Source organism: Danio aesculapii, chromosome 12 (assembly GCF_903798145.1).
Source record: "Danio aesculapii chromosome 12, fDanAes4.1, whole genome shotgun sequence".
In the NCBI taxonomy this organism is placed as follows: domain Eukaryota; kingdom Metazoa; phylum Chordata; class Actinopteri; order Cypriniformes; family Danionidae; genus Danio; species Danio aesculapii.
This window is the reverse complement of record NC_079446.1, coordinates 36183425-36210589: the sequence shown is the minus strand read 5'-3', so window position 1 is coordinate 36210589 and position 27165 is coordinate 36183425. Positions and strand designations below refer to the sequence as shown.

Sequence of the window (27165 nt, the reverse complement as noted above, 5' to 3'; positions counted from 1 at the left end):
ACTGGAAATAAGCTTTTGCCATGGAGTCAATATAGTCACAGTTGTGTGAATTACAGCGTTTTATTCAAAATTTGAACATGTATGTCTGACATGAGCTACGGAAACGCTGATCGTTTCTTGTATCCTAAGGTTGGTCATTTTTGCGTTTCATAAAAGCAGATAGGAAAATTTCCCTTATAGGCTGTAGATTATTTATAGTGAGCTGGATATTATATTTGATATTTATTGTTGATTAATAAATAATATGTATTTTTTTTTTTTTAAATATTGAACTGTTCCTTTAAAGCTGAATTGTCCTCTTTGTTTTACGTTCATTGAGACATGTTTTTCAAAATAAGTTGTTTGGTAGAATCTATTGTAGTAATGCCCTGTGATTTTCTGTTAATTATTAGGGTGCATCTTTGAGTGGTTTGCTGCCACAGCTGCTTTAAGTTAATAACACAAGCTTTGGTGTGTGTGTGTGTGTGTGTGTATGCGTGTGTGTGTGTGTGTGTCAGCGCTGTGGTTCGAAAAGTCTCCAAGATTAGGGTCAGTAGCTCTCTGTGTATGTGTGCGTGTGCTAAAAGAGGCGTCTGTAATACCAGAAAATCCGGTTTCTATATTGAGCGGTGATGTGACGGGGTGCGAATGAGTTGACAGTGCATGCATTAGATTTAACAAGTGTCTCCAGCATTCAAAGTACCTTTGGGATAGAGGTACACTTTGCATTTTGGTTATTAATGAGATATAACTTAGTATTCGGGCATATGAATGCGTCAATCAGTGAATGCTTCAACTTTTTGTTATTAATCAAAAAGCAATTCAGAGAATGTACAAAAATGTCATTATTTGTCATTTTACATTATATTTAACTTTTCATATGGTTGAGATAGCCACCCCTTTGACTGATGCCTATTGGTTTATTCATTGTGCCCAGCGGTTTCAAACTATAAATTAAATGTCCCTTGGCGTTGTTGTAGTAGGTGTGCATATTTACAATTTTAATGAAGTATTTTATTGTATACGTTTTTTTTAAATTATACAAAAGTGTGTATCATACGTACTTACATATATATATATATATATATATATATATATATATATATATATATATATATATATATATATATATATATATATATATATTTATTTATTTATTTATATCGAGAGAGAGAGAGAGAGAGAGAGAGAGAGAGAGAGAGAGAGAGAGAGAGTATTCAATAATAAGTTATATGTGGTATTTTCATATAGTGTGAATTATATAATTGTATTTCCAATTGGGGCACAATGTCTGCTGTGTTTTAGACTAAAATATTTCCACCTAAATTTGAGACATTACATTTGCTGTACTTTAGGCTCAGCTGATGTATTTTCACTCGAATTCGACACATGACGTTCGCTGTGTTGTAGGAAATTTCAGTAAGCGAGATCTATCGTAGCGCTCGCTGACCCTGATGGTCCCCGGCGCACGGTGAATGCGCGCGGATACTGATGGGGTCGTTAGCGGCTGTCTTTCTCTCCGACCTCCCGCTGCTATACCCTCCTCACCCACTGTCTTTTTAAAAGTATTATTTTTTGTTTTTTACACAAATAACTGTGCCAGCGCTTCACACGGAGACGGACCACTAAAGTCCACAAGATATCTGCTTTCGGGTGAATGCATATCTTCCTGTCGTTATTTTTCATCTCTAATGTAGAATCAGTTCATTGTCTCTTTCTTTGACGACTGTCGTCGAGTTGAATACATTTAAAAGCCGCACCGCCGGTAGATTGATGGATTTTGTTGTGCTGCTCAGGTCTCGCGTGCACATCAAATGCTGCTCCGGCAGCGCGCGCGGGTAATGTGTACAGTAGGATCTCCTTTTCTTCTTTCTTTCCCCCTCTCTCTCTTTCTTTTCTTTCCTCCATATCCTCAGCAGATGTCTGTAACGTCTGCCTCAAGGCGGACGCCAGCTCATGCCATACAGGTGCATCATTGCGTGTGTGTGTGTATGTGTGTGTGTGTGTGTGTGTATAACTATGTGTGTGCGCTCGTATCAATTTCTTGTTCTTCCGCTATGGCTTTTTAATCAACACAGGTGTCTTTTTTGCTCATACAGAATAGGCATTATAATACTGTGTGTATTATTTTACATGATATACTAGGATAAATGTAGTTTATATTTAAGTTTTAGACCTTGCACTTTTTGTTTACATGGAATATTGGTGTAGGTTTATGTAATGTGTAGGCCTATGTGTGCGTGTGCGCACCGACTGGTTTTGTCCATTTTGTTTGTGCATAAATTAGAAAATTGTTACATTTTGTTAATTCATTTTCCTTCCATCACCTATTTATTTATTTTATATACTAAAATACACTATTTCGCACATTCACACTTATACGAGTACCATACATGTTAATGAGAAACGATTAAAAGTCATGGGTCTGCAATAAAAAAAAAATCAAACCAAGTCAGAAAATTACAGATCTTTAGATGTATTAAGAAAAACAATAGTTATTTTCAGATGCAACCAAAATCAACCCATAGTTCACGTTAGTGGAACCCGTCGGCCACAGTCATCCACGTGGTGGTTGCCCTCACCCCTGGCGTTACAAAGAGTTATTTTGTAGTTTTGTGCCACAGCAGTCTTGTTCCTGCAAAAGCACCGGTCTGCCCTGTCAAACCTCGGTCGGCCTTCTTTCATATCACTTCTTCCTTTCTCGCTTCTCTGTGCCTTGAGTCCTGATTTAACAATGCAGTGTCTGCGCTACTGTTGATCTTAACCTGTCTCAACCTCCCGTCCACTCGTTCCTCTGCGGCGCTCCCTGCTCTGCACTGAGGTACTGCTGCCCCCAGGCCATTCGCCTTTGATAGGGCTTGTAGTTTAAATTAGTGCGTTCGCACTAGTTAGTATCTCTCATTCTTTCTCTTTCCGTTTTACCTGTCTCTGTGTCTTCTAATAGATAATCTCTGATACATAGCCTAGATGGTAAATCAATTGGTTTTGGAATGAACGTGATTCCATAGCATGCGTTTTCTCCGCTTCTCCAAAATAGCGAGAAAGTGACTAAAAGAGAGAGAGAGAGAGAGTGAGAGGGAGAAGAGGAAAAAGAGCGACTGAATGTTTCCACCTGGTTGGTAATCTGGCCCAATTACCTCTGCTTGGTAGCACAGAGCCTGGCGTGTTCCATCGCCACTCACTATGCCTGCCAGCTGAGTGCTGTGCGCGAGTGTACGACGCTCCGTTTGTGTGTATGCGTGTGTGTGTGTGTGTGTGTGTGTGTGTGTGTGTGATTCAGCAGAGCCCCGTTGGCAGAAGCGACATCGTAGCCCCCTCCCCTCCACCCCACAGTCTCTTCTTTCACTGTTTGATGTGCCTCAGCAGACTGAAAGAGTCCCAACGCCCTGGCCCGACTGCACCTATCACCGCTGCCCCCTCAAACAATGCATCTGCACGTCATCAATGCCGGCAGAAAATCATTTATTAATAATTGATACGTACACCTTTTTATGTGCACCTATAAAATATGTATTACCCGCTGCAGCGCTCGGAATATCATCACTTTCGATGCCTATTGATCAGGGCCACGTTCCCCAAAAGCACAGCTGTGCCGTTAGCGTCACGAGATCACTCATGAAGGCCAACATGGTGCTTTCCAAAATACGCTGAAACCGACTCACCTGCATCCACCTTAAACGGATAGTTCACCCAAGAGACAAATCTGTCATCATTTAGTCGCATTTATGAAATACCAATTATCTTAGGCTTATATTTTCAGTGGAAAAAAATATAAATATGTTTGTCATATGTTTTTCAAATAATTTAAAATAGGTGCTTTCCTCGAATGGACAGAGAACAGTTCCAAAATGTTTTCTTTGTGTTCCACAAAAGGAACGTCATAAAGAAAAGGAATTTAATGTTCATGGACTATATGTAATTTCTTTTATATTTATGACAAAATAAATTGTGCTTCAAAATAATACTTCTGAGAAGTTCAAGAGCAGTAGTATTAGATGGCTAGGCATGAGATGATAATTGCTTTCAAGGTAAACCGCATCTTAGAAAAGTCAATGTTTTAAAATTTTCTGCTATACTGTTCCTATAGCATATGAAAGTTTTTTTATTGTTTTATTTTATTTTTTATTTTTAGGACAACTTTATCTCCAGCAGAAAATATCCATTTTAAATTGTGAAGAAATCAGTGTTTTAGAAACTAATGAAGACAGCAGCAGTCAATGATTCGTTTAAATTATTTAGCCATGTTTACTGCTCCAAAATATTTCAAATGTTTCTCAAAATAAGATATATTGTGTACAAAGGGATTTTTTTTTTGTTTTTTACTCAGACATTAACTTATTTTAGAGCATTAATCACAATGCTGTGAAACCGTGATATTTTTATCCAAGGTTATGCCTATAGATGTTATAGCTGTTGCGATTCAAGTTTATCCACAACACCGCACACATGCATTGATCAAACTTTCTTTTATTATAAACTGAGTTTTTATTAATTTTGCTGTAAAAAATTCAATTAAAAGGGTATAGGAATTGTATTTTCATTTTCTGTGTTTGCAGTTTTAAACTGTAAAATATTATTGAAGGGAGACAGCTGGAGAGCCACGTGTTTAAGTCAAAAAGCCACATGTGGCTCAAGTGCCATAGGATCCCTACCACTGTTATAGAGGAAATTTTCTAAAAATGCAAATTCTAAAAATCTATAGCTGCAAATATTCTTCTAAAAAGCAGTTTTCAAAAGTTTGTGTTCTTTGTATTTTGTAGAACCCAAAATCCACATTGTTTAAATGAGAAACTCACAAAATGGTTTAAGTATTCGGTTGAAAACTGTATCACAAGAATGCCCAAGCTGCCAAAGGTAAATATGGTGCTCAGCATAATTGAGTACACCCCATTTTGAAAATGAACATTTTTTACAATTTCTCAATGAATATAGGTGATGTATTTTAGTGCATTTAAACAAAACAAATTTATTAAACAGATATATTTATTAAAATCATATTTTAGTCAGCAAATTTTTTTTCTCTTTTATAAATTTGTATTTAATATTTTTCTATGACATATAAATTTGGGTGGACTAGTTTTTGGACATTATCGTAAGTTATTTTGTTAGATAAGCTCCAGATTTGGCCTCAGTACTGACTAATCGAATGTATATGCACAAATATAATGTTGTATAGCTTCCTATTAAAAATATGAATGTAAAAGATAGATTTGTGAGGAGTCTACTTATATATGCTGAGCACTGTACGCCAAATTACATAAAAATTGCCATGGGTATTTTCTTAATTTATTAAATAATATTTCAAAATAAACAGAAAACATTACTTAAAATCATATTAAGTAATGCAGTATAACTTTTTAAATGATAACTTCAATAAAACCATAAACAATTACATTTGTAACACAGTGGAGTTCAAAGCTGAATACACTAGTCAAGCAGAATCTGCCTTTGGCTTTGCTCACCAAAGTGTCTGCATGGTCTGGTGACAGTATGTATATTTAAACAAAATCTGATTAATTTACACCATTTAATTGACCATTTCAGTTAGCGTTTAACAATAAAACAAACAAAGGGTTACGTTAAATTTGTATTGACAATCTCAAAAGAATTCCCATCATTCACCCTCGGCGGGCCAAATCAAAGGTTACCATGGGCCGACTTTGGCCCGTGGGCCTAGTTTTGGCATCTCTGCTGTATCATGTAAAAACCACATATTAAATCTAGCTTTGGTGCACTTAATCAAATTAATATGCTTGTTTTTTTTGCTGACAAGACATTTGCAAACTAGATATAATGCAAAGCAGGAGAATTTAAATCAGGAAGTCAGATTAAATGACACTCATGGCATGCATGGCAACTCAGAAATGAATATGCACCTATTACACACCTGACACATGATACGGTGTTTTCACATCAAATCTGAAAATTGTCACCCTTCTGCAACTGATACTTGAGAAGCGGCTAGGTTTAAAATATGCTCAATGGAGAGGTTGTTAAACTGAATGCACACAGACACAATTGGAAAAGCATATAAGCTAACTCTAATAACGAATGCAAAAAAGGGTAAATAGACACTGATATGCATGCATACACACACACACACACACACACACACACACACACACATGCACAGTTCAACTTTTAAACCCTGGGTTCATCTGCTGTACATTGGATCAGCACAACAATGAGGCAGTACTCTGGGGCGCCATGAGCTACAGAGCTCATTTATACAGCTGTCAGACTCCCTCTTTCTTTCTCTCTCTCTCTCTCCCTCCCTTTCTCAATCTCCTCCTCCTCTTCCTTCTCTGTTTCCTACTGGCTCACATTTTCACAAGAAAACAGCCCTCCTGACTCGTCAACATTGCTGTTTGGATTTCATCAGTTTAACACCCAGTTTTTTTTCCTCTTCTTCATTTTATTATTGTTTAGCTTAGCATGATTCTTTCAGCTATCTCACTCATTTTGACACATTTTCTTTAGGGAGTTACACTTTTCTTTTCTGAAATGTGTAATAGGTTTCTTCAGCGCTTTGAAAATGAGTTTAGACTGCAGATTAAAACGCGATGTATGCTCTTGTTAATGTTGCACAAAACAGCAAAGTGTCTAATGTTTGTGTGAATAGATATAAAAAGATCTTTAAATGTGATTCAGATCAAGACTCAACAGTTAGGATTTGGTGTTCTGCTAGTAGTAGGCCAGATCAGAATTAGCTTCCCTCAGGAAAATGGCTTCTTTTTAAAAATTGAATTGATCAAATTAGGTCAATAAAATTTTATGTTATTAAATTTTTTAAATAATCAGATTATGCTTAGATTATAAATACAAAACATCTCCACGTATTATATTTTGACTAAAGGTATTAGTAGAGCTGGGCGATATTGCAAAAAAATGTTGGTATTGATAATTATTGAATATTTTTGAACAATCCATTTAGGAATATTAGGATTTGTTAAACCACTTTATTTTAATTTACCAACATTACTAAGGCAAATAGTTTTAATAGTCAAAAACTAAAATATTTAATCAAAATATCTGATCTCTTTATAATAAAATAAACATAAGTGTTAAAGAGACTCTTAAACTTGATTAATAAAATGTTACAAAGTGTGTGTAAAAGTAAAGCATAAAAACTGAACAATCAAAGCAAACTTTAAGGTGTGAATAATAATGATACAGCAAACCTCAAACTCTGTAAACAAAACGAATTATGATAATCAAATCTGACCTTTCAAATCAAAGAACCGAGTGAGTACATTACCCCCTGTGCTAAAACATCATTCAGATGGGGTCTAGTGGCTGGGATGCACAAGAAAAGGAACCAAAAAGCAACATCCTACATCCTTTTTTATTTACAATCTCCTCACTGCTGCTAGCCACCACACTCAGTTTCATGTGTGTTATTATTCTGACAAGCGTGAGCATGTGGTATCCTTCATCATTTTCAATGCACTTTGCGCTCGCGCTCCCCTGCTGTCTTTTTGTAACTAGGCGACCATTAACCGTTTTCTCAGAGGATGACAAACAGACAAACCATTGCTGCTGCTCTGATGCAAGTTTATGGAGGAAAGTAAAAAGCACTGCAGTGTTTGGATGAGCCGTGTTTGTCTGAGGTATTTAGCCTGCCGTTATTACTGAAATGTGTATATTCCATACAAAGTGTGAAGTAAATTGGTTAGTTCTACTTACATTAATCGAGATGTGTTCGCATTCGGAAAAATGTTTTCAACTTGGTGTGGCTGAAAAATAGAAAATTGCTCTCATATGCGCGTCGTGTAAGCCACATCTTGAAAAAACTAATACCGAATTGATCGGCCAGCTCTACATACAAATAAAAGAAGCATATGCTTGTCATTTCAATTTAAACAAATAATTAAAATGAATTCATTTAACAGTTTGCAAAATTTGTATGTCAAAAAAAGTAAGTACTAACATTTCTGAAAATAAAATTTAACACAACACGCTGGCCAGGACCAGCAGACCATCTTTTTCTGTTGATCCCTGTAAAGTGTCCGTTTTTGTTCTTGGTTTGAGCAGAATATGTTCTTTCTTTCATGTGTATGTGTGTGCGCTTGCATGCTGCTTGCTACATCCTGCGAGCTACTTTTCATTGTGACACCTCGACTGATGGACTCAACCACCACAGCATATTATAACCATGTGGGGAATCTCTCTCTCTCTCTCTCTCCTCCTGCACTCGTTCCCTCGCACTGTCTCTTGCTCCGCTGTCATTATTAAGTCCAAACTTTGACTTGGCCTGCAGCCAGCTTTTGTAAATGAGAAACAATTTTGGGATTTGGCTTAGAAAATAAAAGCCCTCCACAATGGCTTTGATGTCTGATAGTGAGGGAGAAATGACATTTTAAATAGGCTGCAAAAACAAAACCTTGAAAGTGCTTCCATTCTGTGGTGAGGATGTGTGATTGGACGAGCAAACTGGTGACAGTCCTGACTGTGTTTGCTAGGAGGAACTAGGAAATCTACTTCTTCTTTTTTTTTTGGAAATGTGTGTGTGTGTGTGTGTTCTAGGGCTGGGCCAATAAGCAATATTAAATCAAATCACGATAAATTTTTGTCAATAGCAATGATAAGCTCTTGATTTTTTGACTCTACATTGATCTAAGAGACAATTACACAACAGAAATGTGCAACATTGAGAATCTGGAAGTGTGTTGCTATTAGATATGCACCAAATTTTCGGCCACTGAAGATTTATCAGCCGAAATTTTTATGCCATTTAATGGATCCTCTAATTTTTGTGGCTTTAATTATTGTTGGGACACTCATTTAAATCTGGAAGCATTTACAACTGACATCGAAATATATATCATTATCGTTCAATATGGAAAAATAATTATCGAGACTGCATTTTTGCCATATCGCCCAGCCCTATTGTGTTCTGAATGGTGGATGCTGTATAATTCAGTGTGTTTGTGCATGTGTGTGCATACAGCGATCAATAATCGATTAGTCTGTGTGTCCTCGTCAAGGTCAGATCGTCCCGCCTAGGCACAGATAATTTCACATCTGTGCTGAGCTCATCACCATCAGATACTTAGATGATATCTGGCAATATCATCAAGGATTTTATGCTGCGGTGGCATCTGACACCTGTATATACCAGGTGCACACACACACACTCACCAGTGAAGATCATATCCACGCAGTTATCATTTAGTACCTTGTTTTTTGTCTATGCTTGTCACCGTTTTACATTATTAAACAAAATGTATCTCATGATTCATGTGAATATTCTAAAAAAGCACATTGTATATTTCGATATTTGGGTGTCTTGAGCAGTATGTGGCAGTATGTGATCATACAAGGATACCACACAGCAAGACGAGCGCTCTAAATGTATGCAGAGCCTTCATTAAATATACATAAAGCATGCTTTTTAAGGACACGTCGGCTTCCACACCAGTACAGAAAAAAAAGCACAAAACAAAGATTAGCATCAGGAATTCAATATTAATCAGTCTCGAGGGACGCACACACACTCTCTCTCTCTCTCTCTCTCTCTCTCTGTTTTCCTCTCTCGTTATAGAGAAAGCTTTAATTCGAGAGGGACTTGTTGCTTTCGAGCCGCATGTCTGAATATTTTCATGTTCTCTGATTAAAACAAAACTCTGGTTGACGCGTCGCCTTTGTCTTTGGCCCGTGCTTTGATTGCTTGTTGAGTTTTCCTTGCTCACTTTCATCCCTCCCTAATCGTCTTCCTGAATCTTTTTGTTTGCATTTCTATTATTTTTTTGCTTTTCTCTCTCTCTCTTTGTCTGTCTCTCTCTCTCTCTGGTTTTGATTAGCGTTTCTCAGACTCAGCAGGAGGTTGGCTAGCTGTGGGGGAAGACAGTGCCGTGACCACCGTGACCACACAGTCATGCCTGAACACGGAGCCAGCCTTCCATGGATCCCATAATAGCCCCTGTTCTATTTCTGGACTTTGGCCTTGCCATTTTTACCCAGAATGCACAGAAAAACAAAGCCTTATTTGACCACACTAATTCTCAGCTTCACTCCTCCCACGAGTCAAATTCTGCAAAGCGAACGACATGTCAAAACATGCGGGTCTCATTCCAATAATCTGAACAGGTCCTCCCATCCCAGCCCCCAAATGCACAGATTTAACACTTAACTGCTTGAAGGAAAGCAGTATGGCCTGGCTGGCTTGCTTTGTTCCCAAGCAGCTGATCTCCGGTCAGGTGTACTGTGCAGCTCAATTAGGACACAAACATGCACAGCGGCTATCAGCATGGCAACATAATGACTGTGATTTGGATTGAAGAGGAATGCATGACTACATACAGAGGGGCTGTTGACAAGGGAAAGTGGCTTGTCAGTGTGTGGATGCGTTTGTGTGAAAGTCTATATGAGCTTACCCTTATTATCGCTGGTTGCGCATAAACAGATCTCTAGCTTTGAAAGCGAATGGGCTAACGTCAGTAGACTTGTTTATTTAATTACTTATGCACATTCAACCCTCTCCCACCCTCCATCATGCACACGCATATACGCGGGTATTGGTAGCCTGGTGATAATAGCTTTGGGATGGCGACCCAAACAGGTGCGATCCCAGATAGGGGTGACCCACGAACTGCAGCGTAGCTGAGAATCATGGTGCCCTTGGGCAGGGCGGTTAACCTGAGGTTGCTCCAGGGGGAACGTCTCTGTAATTAATGTACTGTAAACTGCTTTGAATATAAAGTGTCAGCTTGTTGACAGGTAAGCAATTATATAGCAAGTTCGTTTGTGTGACATGTGAATTTTTTTTTAAAAGAGGATGCGGCTTATGAGAGCATGTGTGGTTAAAAGTCTCTCCTGAGTCAGAGTTTACAGGGCGGCGGAATGAGACTCGGGGCTGCTGGTAATCCCTCTCTGGGCTCTGCGTTTCTGAGCCTTGCTCTCTCTTTGATTTCTGGCTGGTTAGTGGAGGATTAGAGGACTTCATCATTCACTGGACCCCGGTATAGAGGTATGGATGAGGGTGAGAAGAAGGAAGGAAGGAAGGAATGTATGAAGGAAAACGACTAGGATTGGGTTAAAAGAAGAATGAAGGGACGTTAGGGGGAAAAAAGGAGTAACTAACTAAAGAAGGATTGAAGAAGGTGAAAAACACAAGGAAGGAAAGAGGAAATGAATGAATGCTAAGTAAATGAAATTTAATAAGCAGGTGGAAGAAAGGACAGTAAATAATGGACCTTTTCACAAGACTGTTATGACACGTTTATTGGTTATCATAATCTTAAATACTTGAAAGTTTTTAATATTAAGATAAAAAAAAAACATGTGAACACATTTATGAATGTATTATGTTATCTTTGCATCAAATTACAAAAAACGAATTACCGCTTATGCAAGGTGTTTCTAATGTATCGTCTGTGGGGCTGAGAGTAAATGTGATGTTATTCTCTCTTATCTGGCTGTCGTCATCAGTCTCACACTATTTTTACCTTTTTCTGAAAGTCTTGATAACACCAGCATGGCATTTTTCTTCTATTATTTCAGCAAATAGGATTGTAAAAAAATATATTTGTTGGACTCTCCGATTCAAATAGAGAAAAAAGTGAGGAATAAAAAGGAGAAACTAAATAAATGAAGAGAATTTAGACAAAAGTGAGGAATAGAGCAAGAAAAATCAAAGGATGGGACAAAGAAAAAGTTGGAATAAATTGAAAAACAAGCTAATATTTGCTTGAAAGAGGAAGGGAATGAAAGAAAGAAAAGAGCAAAGAACCAAATAATACGGAAAATTGGCAGACAAAAGAAAGAAAAGTGATAAAAATGTATAGGAAAACGAAAGGAAATGAAAAGCAAAAGAAATACAGATTGAAGGATATGGGTTTAAAAATAAGGAAGAATAAAGAAAGGATAAATGAGTGGATGGGCAGGAAAAAGGAAGAAAATGTGGGAAGGAGGTATGTTAGAACCATTAAGAGCATTTGTAATATTTTTTCATAATATTATATTATTTCTATTGAGATATACAGTTATTGTTATTTGTTACAGCATTTGATTTGCATATTTTGTAAGGCTGGGCAATTAATCGCAAAGGAATTGACATTCAGAAATGGACTTCTAGGTCAATTATTTTCAATTACTTTCCCTACCGGGTGTGGAGTCACACTACCCCGCTCTGTTAAGGCTGGTTTATACTTCTGCATCGAGTGCACGCATATGGTCTGGCACAGACGCATACCTGCACACCTCTCGAAAAATGTATTGTCACGTCAATGCGTAGTGGAAGCTCTGTGATTGGTCGGCTTGGTAGCAGTGGTGAGAGTTTAATGTTGATGTTCAATCAATAATCACAGATAGAGGATCAGGGTGGGGCTAAGTAGGCACGCTCACTCTGATCCCCCGAGCTCTGCTAGGGTTGTGGAAATTCCAAATTGAACCAAAATAAACCATTACAATTGGCTTAAGATTGGCAAGGAAAATTCGGCACATCCTCCGGGTGCTCTGGTTTCCTTCACAAGTCCAAAAGCATGTGGTATAGGTGAATTGGGTAGGCTAAATTGTCCGTACTGCATGTGTGTGAATGAGTGTGTATAGGTGTTTCCCAGTGATGGGATGCAGCTGGAAGGGCACCCGCTGTGTAAAACATATGCTGATAAGTTGGTGGTTCATTCCACTGTGGCGACCTCAGAATAATAAAGGGACTAAGCTGAAAAGAAAATGAATGAATATTGCATAACCGGGCAACCGGGAAAAAAGATAAAGAAGAAAGGGGCTTGATGGTAGACAGTCTTTTGACCGTTCTTCGAAACCATATTTCAATTGAAGCTTATAAAAGTGTAAATAGTTCTTAAGTTTGTTTGTTTGATTTTTGTTGTATCCTGACAAATGAAAAGTTAATTGTTACATTGCAAGTTTGGGGTTTTACGGGTCAAATCCTTTGTGCTGAGTCCCTATGGAAATGGCAGAAGTCAGAAGGAATAGGTCTCCATTACAAGGTACAGTAGAAAAAATCTAGGAAGCAAGCAAGTAGGAAAGGACAAACAGGAAGGAAGCAGGAAAGACAGAACGGGAAGGGGGGGGGGGGGTGATGAACATGAAGGAAAGAAAGAATGAACAGATGAAGGAATAGAGTAAGGATGTCAGGAGGAATAGTGGGATGAAAAGAAAGACAAGGGATGTTGGGAAGGAAGGAAATAAGAAAGGAAAGGATTAAGGAAGGGAGAGACAGACAGACGAGAAAGCAGGTGATATATGTTTGAATATAATGTATATGTGAGTGTGTGTGTGTGTGTGTGTGTGTATGTGTGTGTGTGTGTGTGTGTGTTCTTTCCACTATGGTTTATGCTTCAGCGAGAGTGCTGATGTCATGTAGACACTACCAAGATTAAAGTGCTGCACCCGCTGTCTGGGGTGTAAACACTGCCGGCACATTAAACACTGCAGAGAGAGAGAGAGAGAGAGAGAGAGAGACGGTGGGACAGGGTACAGGGAACCATGTAAATGAAAGACAGAGCGAGTGACAAAGAAAGATAGAAATAACAAGAATGAGCAACAGAAAGCGAGCGTGTGGGGAGAAAAGAGAAAGCTGGAGATGCAGGAGAAGCGAAAGGCACAGTGTCTGATTAATGAAAGAGAAAGTTGTGTAATGACTCTCTAAAGGGCTCACGGCGATGATGACATCAGCAGTAGTGCATGTTCATTAATGCGAGGAGCTCTGATCTCAGATTTGTCGTTCCTTCATCTCTCTCTTTAGAGCATTTGCATTGTTTTCACTACAGTGCTGTAATTATATGATGCGTTTCTGTGAGACATGTCAGTGTAATGCTGCTTTGCACACTGCGCCGTAGATTATGACATTCATCAGGCGTATTTTGATTTGATAATTCTTGTATTCCTATTCTTGTCCTTCAAATCAACATCCTGCATCTGATTATGGAGGAAATAAGTATTTTTCAGGGAGCTGACGCAAATCCTGCGAAAATAAATTTGGCATGTAAATAATTTGCTGTTAGTGTTTAGTGAACATGCGTTTGCAAATATAAGGAAAATTACTCATTTGTTTACCTGTTGTTTTAATATGATTGTCTTTGGTCAATCCCAGAGGAACATTTGAATTACTTTTAGGTCATTTTAACTTTTAATTAATTTATTGATTAATTAATTTAATAAAAATGTTTAAAAATTGTTTTAGAGATAGATCCAAGTTATATTGCTTTATTGAATGTGGAGATCATATGCTAATTCAAAGAAGCAACAGCAAGGAAGAAAGGATGAACCAGAAGTAAGGAAGAAAAGAGAGAATTGAAATTATGTGGAAAGGAGTCGGGATGGACAGACAGTAAGAAAGTTACAAACAGTGAAAAAAAAGGCACGTGCCTTGTTCACAGTAAAAAAATATTGTGAAATCACTCACTTTCCCACGGCTGAAGGCTGGTTTATACTTCTGCGTCAAGCAATCACCGTGACCCATGGCACATTCCTTGTGCGTAGCCGTGCATTTCTACTTCTGTGTGCTGTTTTTGTTGCTCTGCAAAAACCCTTCCGAAATGCTAGCTGGCAGTAGGTTATGTTATGTTCCTCTGTATCGAGTTTCTTCACGGGTGTTTTCTTTTTTCTGAATGCTACCTTAATATACAAGTAGTTAAAACTTGCTCATTCATTGTTGGCAACCGGCCAACTCATGCTCATTCTGAAAGCGTACCCCTATATACATTTCTGTAGAGCGCCAAATTTGTCCCAGGAGATACGTTTTTTGCAGTTTTTGTTTTTGCTAATCCACCAGAGGTCGCTGTCGACTGACCCACACTACTCCTTCCCCAACCCAACCAATAGTGTTTTCAAAAGCACCAATTGAGCCTATGTTGGAACCGGCGGATGTGCATCAACTTTAGTCATAAGGTAAACACAAAACAGAAGTTTCCATCTGGAGCTCCTTCACGGGACTCGACACTTGTAAACACTCGCTCCATCGGGCTTGCAGCTCTCAGCACCGGCCACACTCTTCACAGCTACCAAGCTGACTTATCACAGAGCTTGCGCTATGCGTTGTTGCGATGTGTAGTTCAATTTTTTGAGAGGTGTGCGTCAACGTCGGTATCAGCTATGCAACAGCGTGAAGGCTGCGCCGGAGCATATGCGTGAATAAATCAGGCTTTATTCCCTGCTTTATCAAGGGTTGCCACAGTGTAATGAACCACCAATTAGACTGGCATATGTTTTACCAGCGGAGGCCCTTCCAGGCGTAACCCTCAGTATTAGAAAACACCCACACACTCCTGGTTTAAGACCTCCTGGTTTAGCTGGGACTGAAACTAGCAACCTTCTTGCTGTGAGGAAAACATGCTAACCCCTTAGCCAATGTGCCGCCCTTAAAGTGAAATACATTTATAATAAATTTTCTGAGGGCGGAGCAGTGGGTAGCGCTGTCGCCTCACAGCAAGAAGGTCGCTGGTTCGAGCTTCTGCTGGGTCAGTTGCCATTTCTGTGTGGAGTTTGCATGTTCTCCCCGTATTCGTGTGGGTTTCCTCCAGGTGCTCCGGTTTCCCCCACAGTCCAAAGACATACGCTATAGGTGAATTGAATAACGATATTTTCCATAGTGTATGGGTGTTTCCCGGTGATGGGTTGCAGCTGGAAGAACATCCACAGCGTAAAACATATGCTGGATAAGTTGGCGGTTCATTCCGTTGTGATGACCCCTGATTAATAGGGATTAAGACGAAAAGAAAATTAAATGAATGAATACATTTTCTGATTCTATAAATGTTATTATATTTTTTAACTTATTCCTCTGATTACATAGCAAATTATTTTTATATCTTCATTTCATTTTATTACATGTTATTTAAAACATTTTGTTTTTCAATTTTGAAAACAGTTTCTTAATACTATGATACTACAGCTGCACAATATATCGTTTCAGCATCGATATCACAATGTGATCATTCACAATAGTCATCTAGCAAGTATACGCAATGTTTAATCTGGATTATGTGTTTTTTTAAGGCCTGCGACAGTGTGAGGGTTTTAAAAAGCATTCAGGCCTAAGATATAGTACTGTTTGTAACTTTGAGAAATAAATAACGATTGCATTTTTAATAAAATGAAGACTACACAGGATTATTTTAGATTTGATTATTCAATTACTATACATCTGAATATCTGAATATGAGTTCGACTCACCAAAAAAACTATCAAACACTGTTTATTTAATTGGTATATTTTTATTTATTGAATTTATCTAAGTTGCATACACACTCCCCTACAAAATCATCCCAGTTAATCTAAAATGATAAATTCTTTCCAAATAGTTATTCAACTCATTCATTGAAATTGTATTTGGATCACAATACATATTACAGAATAAAAAAATATCGCAATGTTCGATTTTTCCTATGTGATACATTAATTCTTCTATTAAAAATGTATTTATCTGTTGAAACTATAATTAATTTAATGCATTCATACAGCATACATTTATTCATGAAACAAATCAGACCTACTCATAACTTTTGAACTCTGATGTAGCCTCAGAAAAAAGGGCAAATGAGAGATACTATTTTCATCCTCACTTTCAGCAAAAAAAACACATGTTAAGCAAACCTCGAAAGGGTTTCACAAGTACCTAGAGGTCATAACCGACAGCATATTAAACCTGTCTAAACCTTTTCACTTCTTATACATGTGACCATAAACCAAACACATTTCTCTCAGTGTGTATGTGTGCGTCTGTCTGTATTAACGCTATGATTGTATTCGTGTCATGCTGGCTCCAGTCGCCAGCGGTTATCAAAGGGCCTTGCGGGTGCTGTGTTGTCTCTCCGGCTTTACGGTCGTTCCCTCAGCACGTCTGCCGGCACTGGCCTGTCCTCTATCATGCCTGCCAGATAGTGGCTCCTCTGTGCAGGCCTTTGTTTGGAGGTCAGGAGCCTTACACACAGCTGTGGACTCAACACAGAGGCAGTCTAAGTCCTACAGTCCTCCCCTATCGTCTCACCCTCACACACACATGCACAGATACGTTCAGGACATGGAGCCCATCCAGCCTGATGAAAGGGGGGAAGATGTGAGGCGTGAATCGAGGCTATAGTGATTCCACATCTCGGGTGCCAGAAACGCTCTTGCGCCTCGACTGATGTCTATGGATAGAATGAAATGAAAGTTAGCGATTCAGACCTTTTTAGTGATTTAAACACTCTTCATAGCTTTTGCTTCTTAAAAGAGGGCTTGGGCCAGCTGTTGCTTCAAGTAGACAAACACGGCGAGGCGGGCCGATGTTATGTTTCCACTGTAAAGACCGTTCAATCAGGCTTTAATTCTCCTAATAGCCGAGAGACCGGCCTATGATTACACTTTGGCTGATACACACTTCCCTTTGGCTCTGATTCAGCTCTCCGTGTGACTCTAGAAGTTGTATTTTCTCTTTCACTCACTTCATGCTTGTTCTCTTTCACTCCTTTTCTGTCACTTCAAGAGTTGCAAGATGAATGGCTAAAAGATTGTGGGCTCATTTCTAGATAAAGTTGTCTGTTTGGTCTTTGAGAAGCATGATCACATTCAAATATGCATCACATTTCTGCTGACTGAAAGAAAGTGACTGGCCAGGTATAGTTATCAAACAGCTTCAGATAGACTTTAGTCCTTTCGACCAGTATTAGTTCTGTGCTTGCATTATCAAGCCCCTTAAACACTGTTAGATAAATTACCAAAACACATCAAATCTTTTCCTAAGGGCCCCAAAATGTTGTCGTGTAACTCACCATGTTTTTAACTCACCATGGAAAATCTTTTATGCATTTTGGAAGTTCGTTTACATTGAGAGTCTACACTGTAAAAAATGCTGAGTTCCACACAGTTCCTTCATGTTGTCCCAATACAAATCAATTAAGTTTTAAGGGGATTCACTTAAAATTTAAGGTGATTCAACATAAAACAATTAGGTTGTCCCAAAAACTATTTTACAATTGTTATGTTTCAACTCATTAACAATAATTAATTTGAACAAGCCGTAAAAGTAATTTTTTGAGTGCGTAAACATTTGAAAATGTTTTTTTAAATGTAAATTTTGGGAAAATGATACTGTTATACCATGTCTGTTAACTACAAAAATAAAATTGTGTAAAAAGTAACATCATGCTATTGCTTATAACATGCTTAGCTGACAGGAATGGGAGAATTCTGGAAAAAAAAAACAACGATAATGAACAACAAGTTTGTTTGCAGACTAAGATCGAGTAGATGGCGCAGTCTTTGTTTCTTTACAAAAACTGCGCCATCTACTGGCCTGATATGCATTTAATGTTTGCCAACTTTACATGATTTTTCAATAATGCAAGGGAACTCTTTTCAGTTTTGGTACATCATTGCTGTGTAAACACCTGAAATTTGTCCAGAATCATGTAGCTCCAGTCACCTCCATCTGACACTCTCTTCAAAACTCAATTGTGCTCAATGACTTACAGGAAGACATAAAAAACATCTTCATAGACTTTAAGTAAAATCAAATTGCATTTGATATGTCCTATTCTAAAAACTGCTTACAGCACTTTTAGTACTCTTTAATACATGCCTTTCAATTACAGCCTTGATCCTTAACCTACAATCTGCAAAAATGGTTTGATTTCCATTAAAGTCACGCTTTCACTCCACTCTGTATATTACTAACATTATTCCTATCTAAGCCTTTCACTTCTTTTCTCTTCCATCTCTTTGTGGCTTTATTTTTAAGTACACCTCTCCTTGAGTTGACAATCTTTAATACTCTTTCAGTAACTCTTTATCCTCTTTGTAGAGTATTGGAGCTGCAAGTCATGCCTTCATAGCCTCTTTGCAACCTCACACACTTAGAGAATGTCCAATATGACAAATGTTAGTTATAACAAGCAAGCACATGTCATTTATATGTACTCTTCAGCTGATGGAAACACGTTTGTTATTATAATATTATGTTTTGGTCAAATTGGAATTGATTATTAATTGATTGGGTCGCTGAGGTGATATCTTTTTCTTCTTCTGTCTATTTGTTTGTTCAGAACACACAAAAATCTGTGGTTTTGGGTTCCTTTTAGAAATAATTGCCTTGAATACAACCTAATGATAAAATTAAGTTTCACATTTTGGATAATTGGTGGCTAATTAATAGGTATTCATTTGATATCGTTCAAGGTTTTGAAAAGGAAGTACTGCTAAACATAACCACCATTGTTTTGTGTGAGCGATAATAATTTTTGGTTTGAATTCATGTAAATTAGTCACAATTTTGTTAAACTTTCCATGAGACTGTGTTGCTTTATACAGTAACAATGCAGTTTGTAGATTAAAAGTGACAGAAACAAGACTTTGCAATGACTTCTATTTTAAAATTTCAGTCGCTGTTTTTTAAATGCTGTTGCAAAGCTGGAGAAAAGCTTTCATTCATCCAATTAAAAAAAATTAGGGTAATGATTCAAAATCTAAATTTTATCACTTGAGCTAATAAAAAAATAAATAATTTGCTGTAAGCAATATTTTCTATCTCCTTGAGAAGAATTTAATATAACCTGGTGCAAAGCATATTTGTCTTGTTGAAGAAAGTTCATTAATTTAAATTCTTATTTTATTCTAAACAAGAAGATATATCTTTAATCAAAACAACAATTCCCATAAAATGTTTATTCATCCAATATATAAAAAAATAGGGTAATGCTTTCACATCTAAATTTGATCACTTGAGCCAATGAAAAATAAATGATTTGCCTTAAACAATATATTTGTTTAAGTCCATGAAAGTGCAAAGCATATTGTAATGATTGCTGTACATGGCCAACTAAAGCTACTACAACCTAACTAAACTGTTTAATTAATATAAATGACTAGCTGGGTGCTAGCATTTATGGCGCATAACTTTACGCTTAACAGCATGATAGCGAAAACACCCGTGTCCCATACACCACACAACCCTGAGTGTCTCTGTTGTCAGCAATCTGGCAGAATAAGCAGGTAGGAGGCAGCCATGTCAGTTAACATTTTTATTCTGAGCTCAGAACATGAACAGCCCTTGACAGGACCATACCACTGGGGTGCTTCTTTTACACACTACCCTCGTTGATGGTGATGGCCAATGTTTTATAAAAAAATTAAATATTGGGCTTAAATCGCAAAAGCCAACCCAGACATAAACACACATAAAGTTTATAACAAAACAACCCATGTGTTTTAACTAATATAACAACACATGAAAGGGTTCATACTGTCATGAAAAACCTGGAAAAGTCATGGAATTTTGAGATGATATTTTCCAGGCCTGGAAAAGTTTTGGAAAAACAGAAAAACCCACAAAGTTTTGGAAAAATTATGAAAGTTAATTCAACAAATATCTGTATACTTGATTAAGGGCTGCACGATATTGGAAAAATCTGAAATTACAATATTTTATATTTCTGTGATATATATTGTGATGTGAATACAATTTGACCAGGTGATTTAACAGGTTTATTTGGATTGATTGGGGGGATTTTGTAGAGGAGTGAATCTCGAATAATATATAACAAATAAATTACAAGCATAGATAAATACAATATAGTACAAATAAAAGAGAATTATAGTTTTCAGGTATTCACTTTTCAGGTACAGATATTGAATAATCAACACTGCCTAGTCTTCATTGTATATTATTTAATCTTTATTAAAGTTTCTTGTGGCTGGATGTTTTAAAATTTGAAATATTGAAATGTTCACACAGTCAAAGGCCTTAAAGGGACAGTTTACTCAAAGATTAAAAGGTACTCACTATTTACTCACACTTCACTTGTTTCAATACTATAGGAGTTATTCAATTATATTCTTTTTGTGTTCATTTAAAAAAAAAGGAAAACTCATAAATGTTTGAAACAAGTGAAGAGTGTAATGAAAATGTTTAGTAATTTTTGGGTGAACTATCTCTTTAAAAATGCAGGCAGATGATAAACTTTTACTCCATTATGATTAAACTCCTATATTAAACTATAATCTCAACATTGCACATCCTGCAATGTGACTGTTGCAGATGCACACATTGCGATATCGATGTTGAAACGATATATTGTGCAGCACAAACTTAAATATAGGTTACTTGTCTTTACTTCTTTTCTGTGCTCTCACAATGTTAGTGCTGTGTAATTGTAAGCATAATCAAAATAAATTTTTACAGAGATATAAAAACAATTAGAATTTGTTCAAACTAAATAGATTATTGCGTGTTCTATGATATGCTGTAATAAATTTAAACGTCATTGTTTTTCATATTATTTACCATGTCTATGTAGACATTACATGAAGCATTATGTCATGGAAATGTACTTGAAAGATCTGGAAAAGTCCTGAAAAAGTCATGGAATTTTAGTAGTAAAAATGGGTATGAACCCTGACATTAACTCTAAACCATTTCCCATGATGCACCTGGCTATAGTGCTGTGGGCCAGGTCATTGAGTTTCTGATTAATACGCATGCACTGGCATGTGTGAGTAACACTAACATTTTACACTGGACAAAACAAATATTTCTTAGTTAAGCTATTAATCAAAAACATTTATATTGAACTATGTTTGAACTTAAGATATATTACTTAAAAAATGAAACAAACAATATTAAACTGAAATGAAAGATACATTTTTAATTGGATGAAGTACTTCTTGATTTTTTTTCAGTGTATTTCTTAAAGAATCCTGGGATTTGATTTGTGACAATCATGTGACAATCAGGAGAATAACAAAAACTGCTGAAAGCGCAGCTTCAGCGATGAATTGATTTTATTTTATTTTATTTTTTAAACTGTGTATTTTCACTGAAAGTTGATGAGTACACTGTTAACCCAAATTGCTGTTAAATGAATCTGGATTGAGTCACCATTTTTACATGTTTGTGTAAAGTTAGGTAATTTTTTTAATCTAAATATTGTGTTTTGGTGATCAGTTCTAGTGTAGACATGTGGTTAGAGAGTGAAAGCGCTAAATGCTCAGCTGTTGACTCTGGGTCAGGCTCTTAGTGGAGAGTTCTCACACTGGCTGCTTCGCTGATGGTTTTCCATGGGGTTACTGAACCCAGAGTCTTTACTACTGCCTCTGTCATACAACAGGGAGATGCAAGGGTAAGGATGAGGTCAGTAAATTGGCTGTGTTTACTCTTTTTATGTTATTTTCTGCGTGTTTGTGTGTGTGTGTGTGTGTGTGTGTGTGTGTGTGTGTGTGTGTGTGTGTGTGTGTGTGTGTGTGTGTGTGCAATTGTCCCGGGCTGGAAGGACAGTCTGCAGGTGGCTTATTCAGCTTCTCCAACAGGGCTTGAACTGAGCTCTCCTAATGAATCTTCCTTTGCTCCTTACAGTTGGCTTACATTTGGAGCGAGAAATCTCCTCTTTAGCGGTTAGCTGCATTGTATTCACTCAAGGTTACAGCGCTACAATGATGCTCCAATCTTCTCGTTTTCAGAGGCGTTTAACCTCAGATTTGGGATCAGCCTTTCTTTTCCTCATATGGGGAGCATCTCCTCTGCAGTAGTTCAAACAGGGGCATGTCTGTGGCCTCCAGGTCGGATCGAGAGGAAGTCTGTTTTCCTGCCGTTCGCGCTCTCTCCATTTTAGAGCCATGAGAGAAGAAAATGAAACACATTTATCTTGGGTTTCCCTCTTCTCTCAACCCTTCACGTGTCCTTCCTTCTGCTTTTATTTGTCGAACACACACGTACACAAACCCCCGGAACGATGCGCCCATGCAGCGCCGTCGATATTCAGAAGAGCCCTGAATGGATGGCTGGCATTTGCATGCATTGATTGAGTGCATGTTTGCCCAATATTTCAGCGCAGCTGATGGCTTTATTAGACACATTGATTTAGAAGGCAGATAGATGGAGGTGGACGACAGCGAGGGGAATGAACAGAAGGGTATAAAGGAGGAATGGAGGAGGAAAGGGAACATTGTGATACACACTGAAAAATACTATACTGTATTTTTGCTACATTTCTCCCTGTCAAATTAGAATTAATAAGAAATAACAAAATATATTTTTGATCAATAATCAAACTGTGATGTTTAAGTTCTCTTTTGGTCAAATTTATTTAGATTATGCAAACTTTCGGTTCAGTGTTCATTAACTGACTGATTATAATAAGAAAGTTATTAAATTATATAATAAAATATTAAGAGTTTAAAGAAGAGATGCCCAAAGTAGGGCCCGCAGGCCAAAGTTGGCCCATAGTAACCTTTGATTTGGCCCACCATCCCATCTGAGAATGATAAAAGGGGTTGGGGCAATGCCTTTAACAGATTGTCAGATTCTGATTTGACATTTGATTGTCATTTTTAATTTGACCTAACCTGTTTTTGTTTGTTTTATTTCGCCACAAAAAAAGCTAATTGAAGTGAAATGTTTCAGTTAAATATAAAAGAATCTGAGTTTTTAAAACATAAATACTGTCACTTGACAAACAGAGGATTATGCAAAAGTTTATGCACCCCTGGTTTAAATGGTATGTTCACTCTAAAATGCCACTCTTAAGACTTTTCTTCCTCTTCAAAACAGAAATGAAATTTTAATTGCAAGTCTGCATAAAACTGTTGCACATCCAGCAGATTGAGCTTTTGTTTGTTCTCTGATATTTATATGTGAATAAAAGCAAAAGTTAAACCTGTTAATCAATTAATGTGATTGTGCTTTTTCAGAAGATTCAGTCAAAACTATTTCATCATTTAGATACAGTTTTGATCTCTTTGTAAATGTTTTCAATTATCAGAGTTTTGGGTGAATTTAATCAGTCAGATTTCATTAAAATATCTTGAGTTGTGTTCTGAAGATGAGCAAAAGTCCTAAGCCTTGGGAGTGAGTAAACAATCATAGAAATGTTCAATTAATTAAAAGTTCCACATCCCCTGCATCCATTTTAAGATATATTTGTGAACAACTAAAGGACAATCTGAAGATGTGACAGAGAGGAAGCTAGAGTGAGAGGTCACTTTAGACAGTGAAAACTGTGACGTGACCTGAAAAAGTCTGATTAGGAGGACGGTGTTGGGTTGTCAGAGGAAACAACGACCTAACATGTAAACTCTCACCTTTTCACTGACTGCACTCAACTTTAGCCTGACCCTTACTAACCACTACACACAGACACACACACTCGCAGAGGAGACGCATGGACACAGAATGATCAGGGGTGGATCACACCACACTGCTGACTCTCTCTTTTTCTCTTCACACTGTGGTTCAATCTGCAGTTCAATCTTTTCCTCACATGTGACACAGATCTGACACAGTCTGAACAGCAAAACCACATTTACATTCTTGCACTCTCAGTGAACTTTCCAGCTATTCATGATTACTTGTTTAAAACGTTATCCCCATGCATTAGATTTTTTTTAAAGGTTTTACTTTATGACTTTAGAAAATGTTTTATTTATGATCAACATGCAACACCATTGGGGCCATTGTTTCGAAATATTAAGAAATCAGTGCTTTTACAGTGTTGTGTCTGATGTGTCTTTGCACAATATTTAGTTTTAATGACCCTGCAAGTTAAAGTTGAAGTCACAATATGGTGGTTTTCTCTGTATTATGTGTCAAATGCAGCTTTGGTGAGCATTCTGACACTGTGTGCAAGTTTTTTATATACAGTAGAAATTAACTTTAAACGAACACTGTTAACAATTTCCACTTGAATCTACCGTAATTTACTGGTAGAAGTTCTACAGTAACTTACTGTAAATCAATTACAGTAAAAATACTGTACATATGCAGCACCAATTATCTTGCTGTAGATGTATTTAGAGAATTAAATCTTTACTGTAAAATATACAGTAATTTTCACAATGCACCTTTAAAATACAGTAATGAGTGATGGGAATTACGGCGCTATAAATAAACGGTGTTACTTACTAACGGCGATACTTTTTCTTTACTATAATTGAGATCAATGAAGCAGTTTTCATGTGAGCAGCGTCTCTCTCAACTACAGGACCTCTCTTTCTCTGGGGTGGGTGTGCATGTGTCTTTGGTGTGTGTGAATGTGGTGTAACCAAGAACGTGATGATTAGCTTGGATAGAGTACATTACCATTGTTTGCCAGTCGGAGACAGTGTAGTGCAGGTGTCAGTCGCACACACCAACAACCAGGAGTCAGAACGATGGCAAATTCAACAAGTTCAAAGGTAGCTTTTACAAATGTAAATATAAGCACCATTCACTGCATAAAACAAATGCTGGATGAGTTGGCGGTTCATTCCACTGTGGCGACCCCAGATTAATAAAGGCGACAAGAAAATGAATGAATGAATTTAAGCACTATTTTTCCCTTGTTGTAGTGAAAGGCAAGAATGTTTATGTATCATGCAACTTATGCCAGGAATAAAGAGTCTCTGCGACAAGTAATTGTAATCTAATAAAGCACCTCAGGTTGTCACATGCTGTCACAAAATTAGTGGCTACACAGGTGAAAACGTAAGCTCTGCTACCAAAGGATGAGACGAAACCACAACGTCAAAGCAAATAAAACTTAATATTTCTCCATCGAAAACACTTATTACTCAGACAGAATTAAACAAAATAATATCTAGATATATAATTGACGACATGCTGCCATTGTTTCTCACATTGTCCCTCAACAACATTAAAATAATGTAGATTAGTGTACAATGTTTTATATTTATTTATTTTGTCTTTTGACAAATTAGATGTTTTTTTAAAGTAACGCAATAGTTACTTTCCCTTCAGGCTTTTAATTTTCAGCCGGGCAGCCCAAGGGCTTTCGGTGAACTCCATTACAAAATTGTCACATTTAAGATCTGATTTCTTTAAAAATCTGTGATCTTCACTGCCTGTTAGATATACGATATAAAGTGGGTCTCAGATCGGACAAGAGGCACTGCTTTAAATTCTATTTCCCCCCACCATGTCTTTACAAACTGTTTATTTTACCACAGTATTTCAATAGAATTTCGGCGCTAGCCTGTTGCTACTGACGGCGCTAGCGGTTACAACGGTCTTTCATCTTGTTTTATGCTTGAACGACCTTGTGAAATTGAAAATAGTCACATTAAGCTTCACTGGAAGTTTATCTTTGCTTTAAAAAAGTAAAGGGCTCTATGCACAGCTAGAGTTTTAAAGGAACATGCCCAACACTGTCAGTAACACACTGCATAAGTGTCCTACAGTACAACACAGTTCATAATACAGTTAAACATTGTACAATATACAGAAATCATTAACAATGAATATTTCAAGACTATTTAAACACTATATAAATCACAATTTTAAGTGTTTTAAGAATCAAACCTTATTTAATAAAATCTTACGAGCAAGCTCATGAAAAACTTGAAACGAAACTAGATTTTTGCTGAAATTTGAGCTGAAAATCAGTATTGGGGCTCTTTGGTTTGTGGCGTGAACATGTCCCCCTCTCATTGTCTCTCTCCATATCTTTTTTTAGCCCAAGCAATTGTGAACAATTCCCTCTAGAATCAGCCCTTACCATTTGATTTGAGTCTGCATGTGTGTTCAAGCCAAGCAGATGTGGTTTTTGGTTACACTTCTGTTAAAACCCCCCAAAGGAAGCTGCTGTTTCTTCTCCCTCCCATCACTTAGTTTGAAGATGGGAGGGCTAGGGTTTTTGCTGTTCCTCAGCTTTGGGGTTTCAGGCGTGCTTCACGCTCTCTTACAGAGGCCAAATATAGAGATTTGTTCCAGTGTGGGTGCAAGACACCGCCAGACCTGACCAGACTAGACCCCTCCGCAACAAGTGCTGCTATTTCCACTTTCCAACAGGAAACCAGCTGTGTGGCTTTAGCTTAGCAAGGGCTTTTTGAGTTTGTATGTGTGTGGAAGAGAAAGTAAGGATGTACGGGCCGGGGTAATCTCATGTTGGAGAGAACGAGCATTGGTGTGCTCCTCTGTATCTGCTTTCACCCTCATTTCTCACTCCTCCTCATTTGCTCTTACAATAGAGCGTCATTGTTTGCAAAGCTGCAGAAACGACCATTGTTTAGTTGCGCTTGTGGTTGGATAAAGGGCAATTTAATATCTCTGTTCAGCATTTAATGTGTACTGATATTGTGCTGATAGTGTTCGCACACACACACTCACACACACACACACACAAACCATTGTTGGGACTTTCCTCTGTCCTCTATTGTTTTAAACTGATAGAATTATTTTCTTTCAGTCCCTAAACCTAGCTCTCACAAACATTTCTGCACTCTGTTGACATTTTTTTTGTTGTGCACACAATGTAG

General features: G+C 37.5%; 1 protein-coding gene across 1 annotated transcript in view; it reads left to right on the top strand.

Moving 5' to 3' along the window:
* The window catches only part of bahcc1b (BAH domain and coiled-coil containing 1b), a 152476-nt gene that overhangs the window by 2783 nt on the left and 122528 nt on the right, over positions 1 to 27165 (top strand). The gene's annotated exons all lie outside the window — the stretch shown is intronic.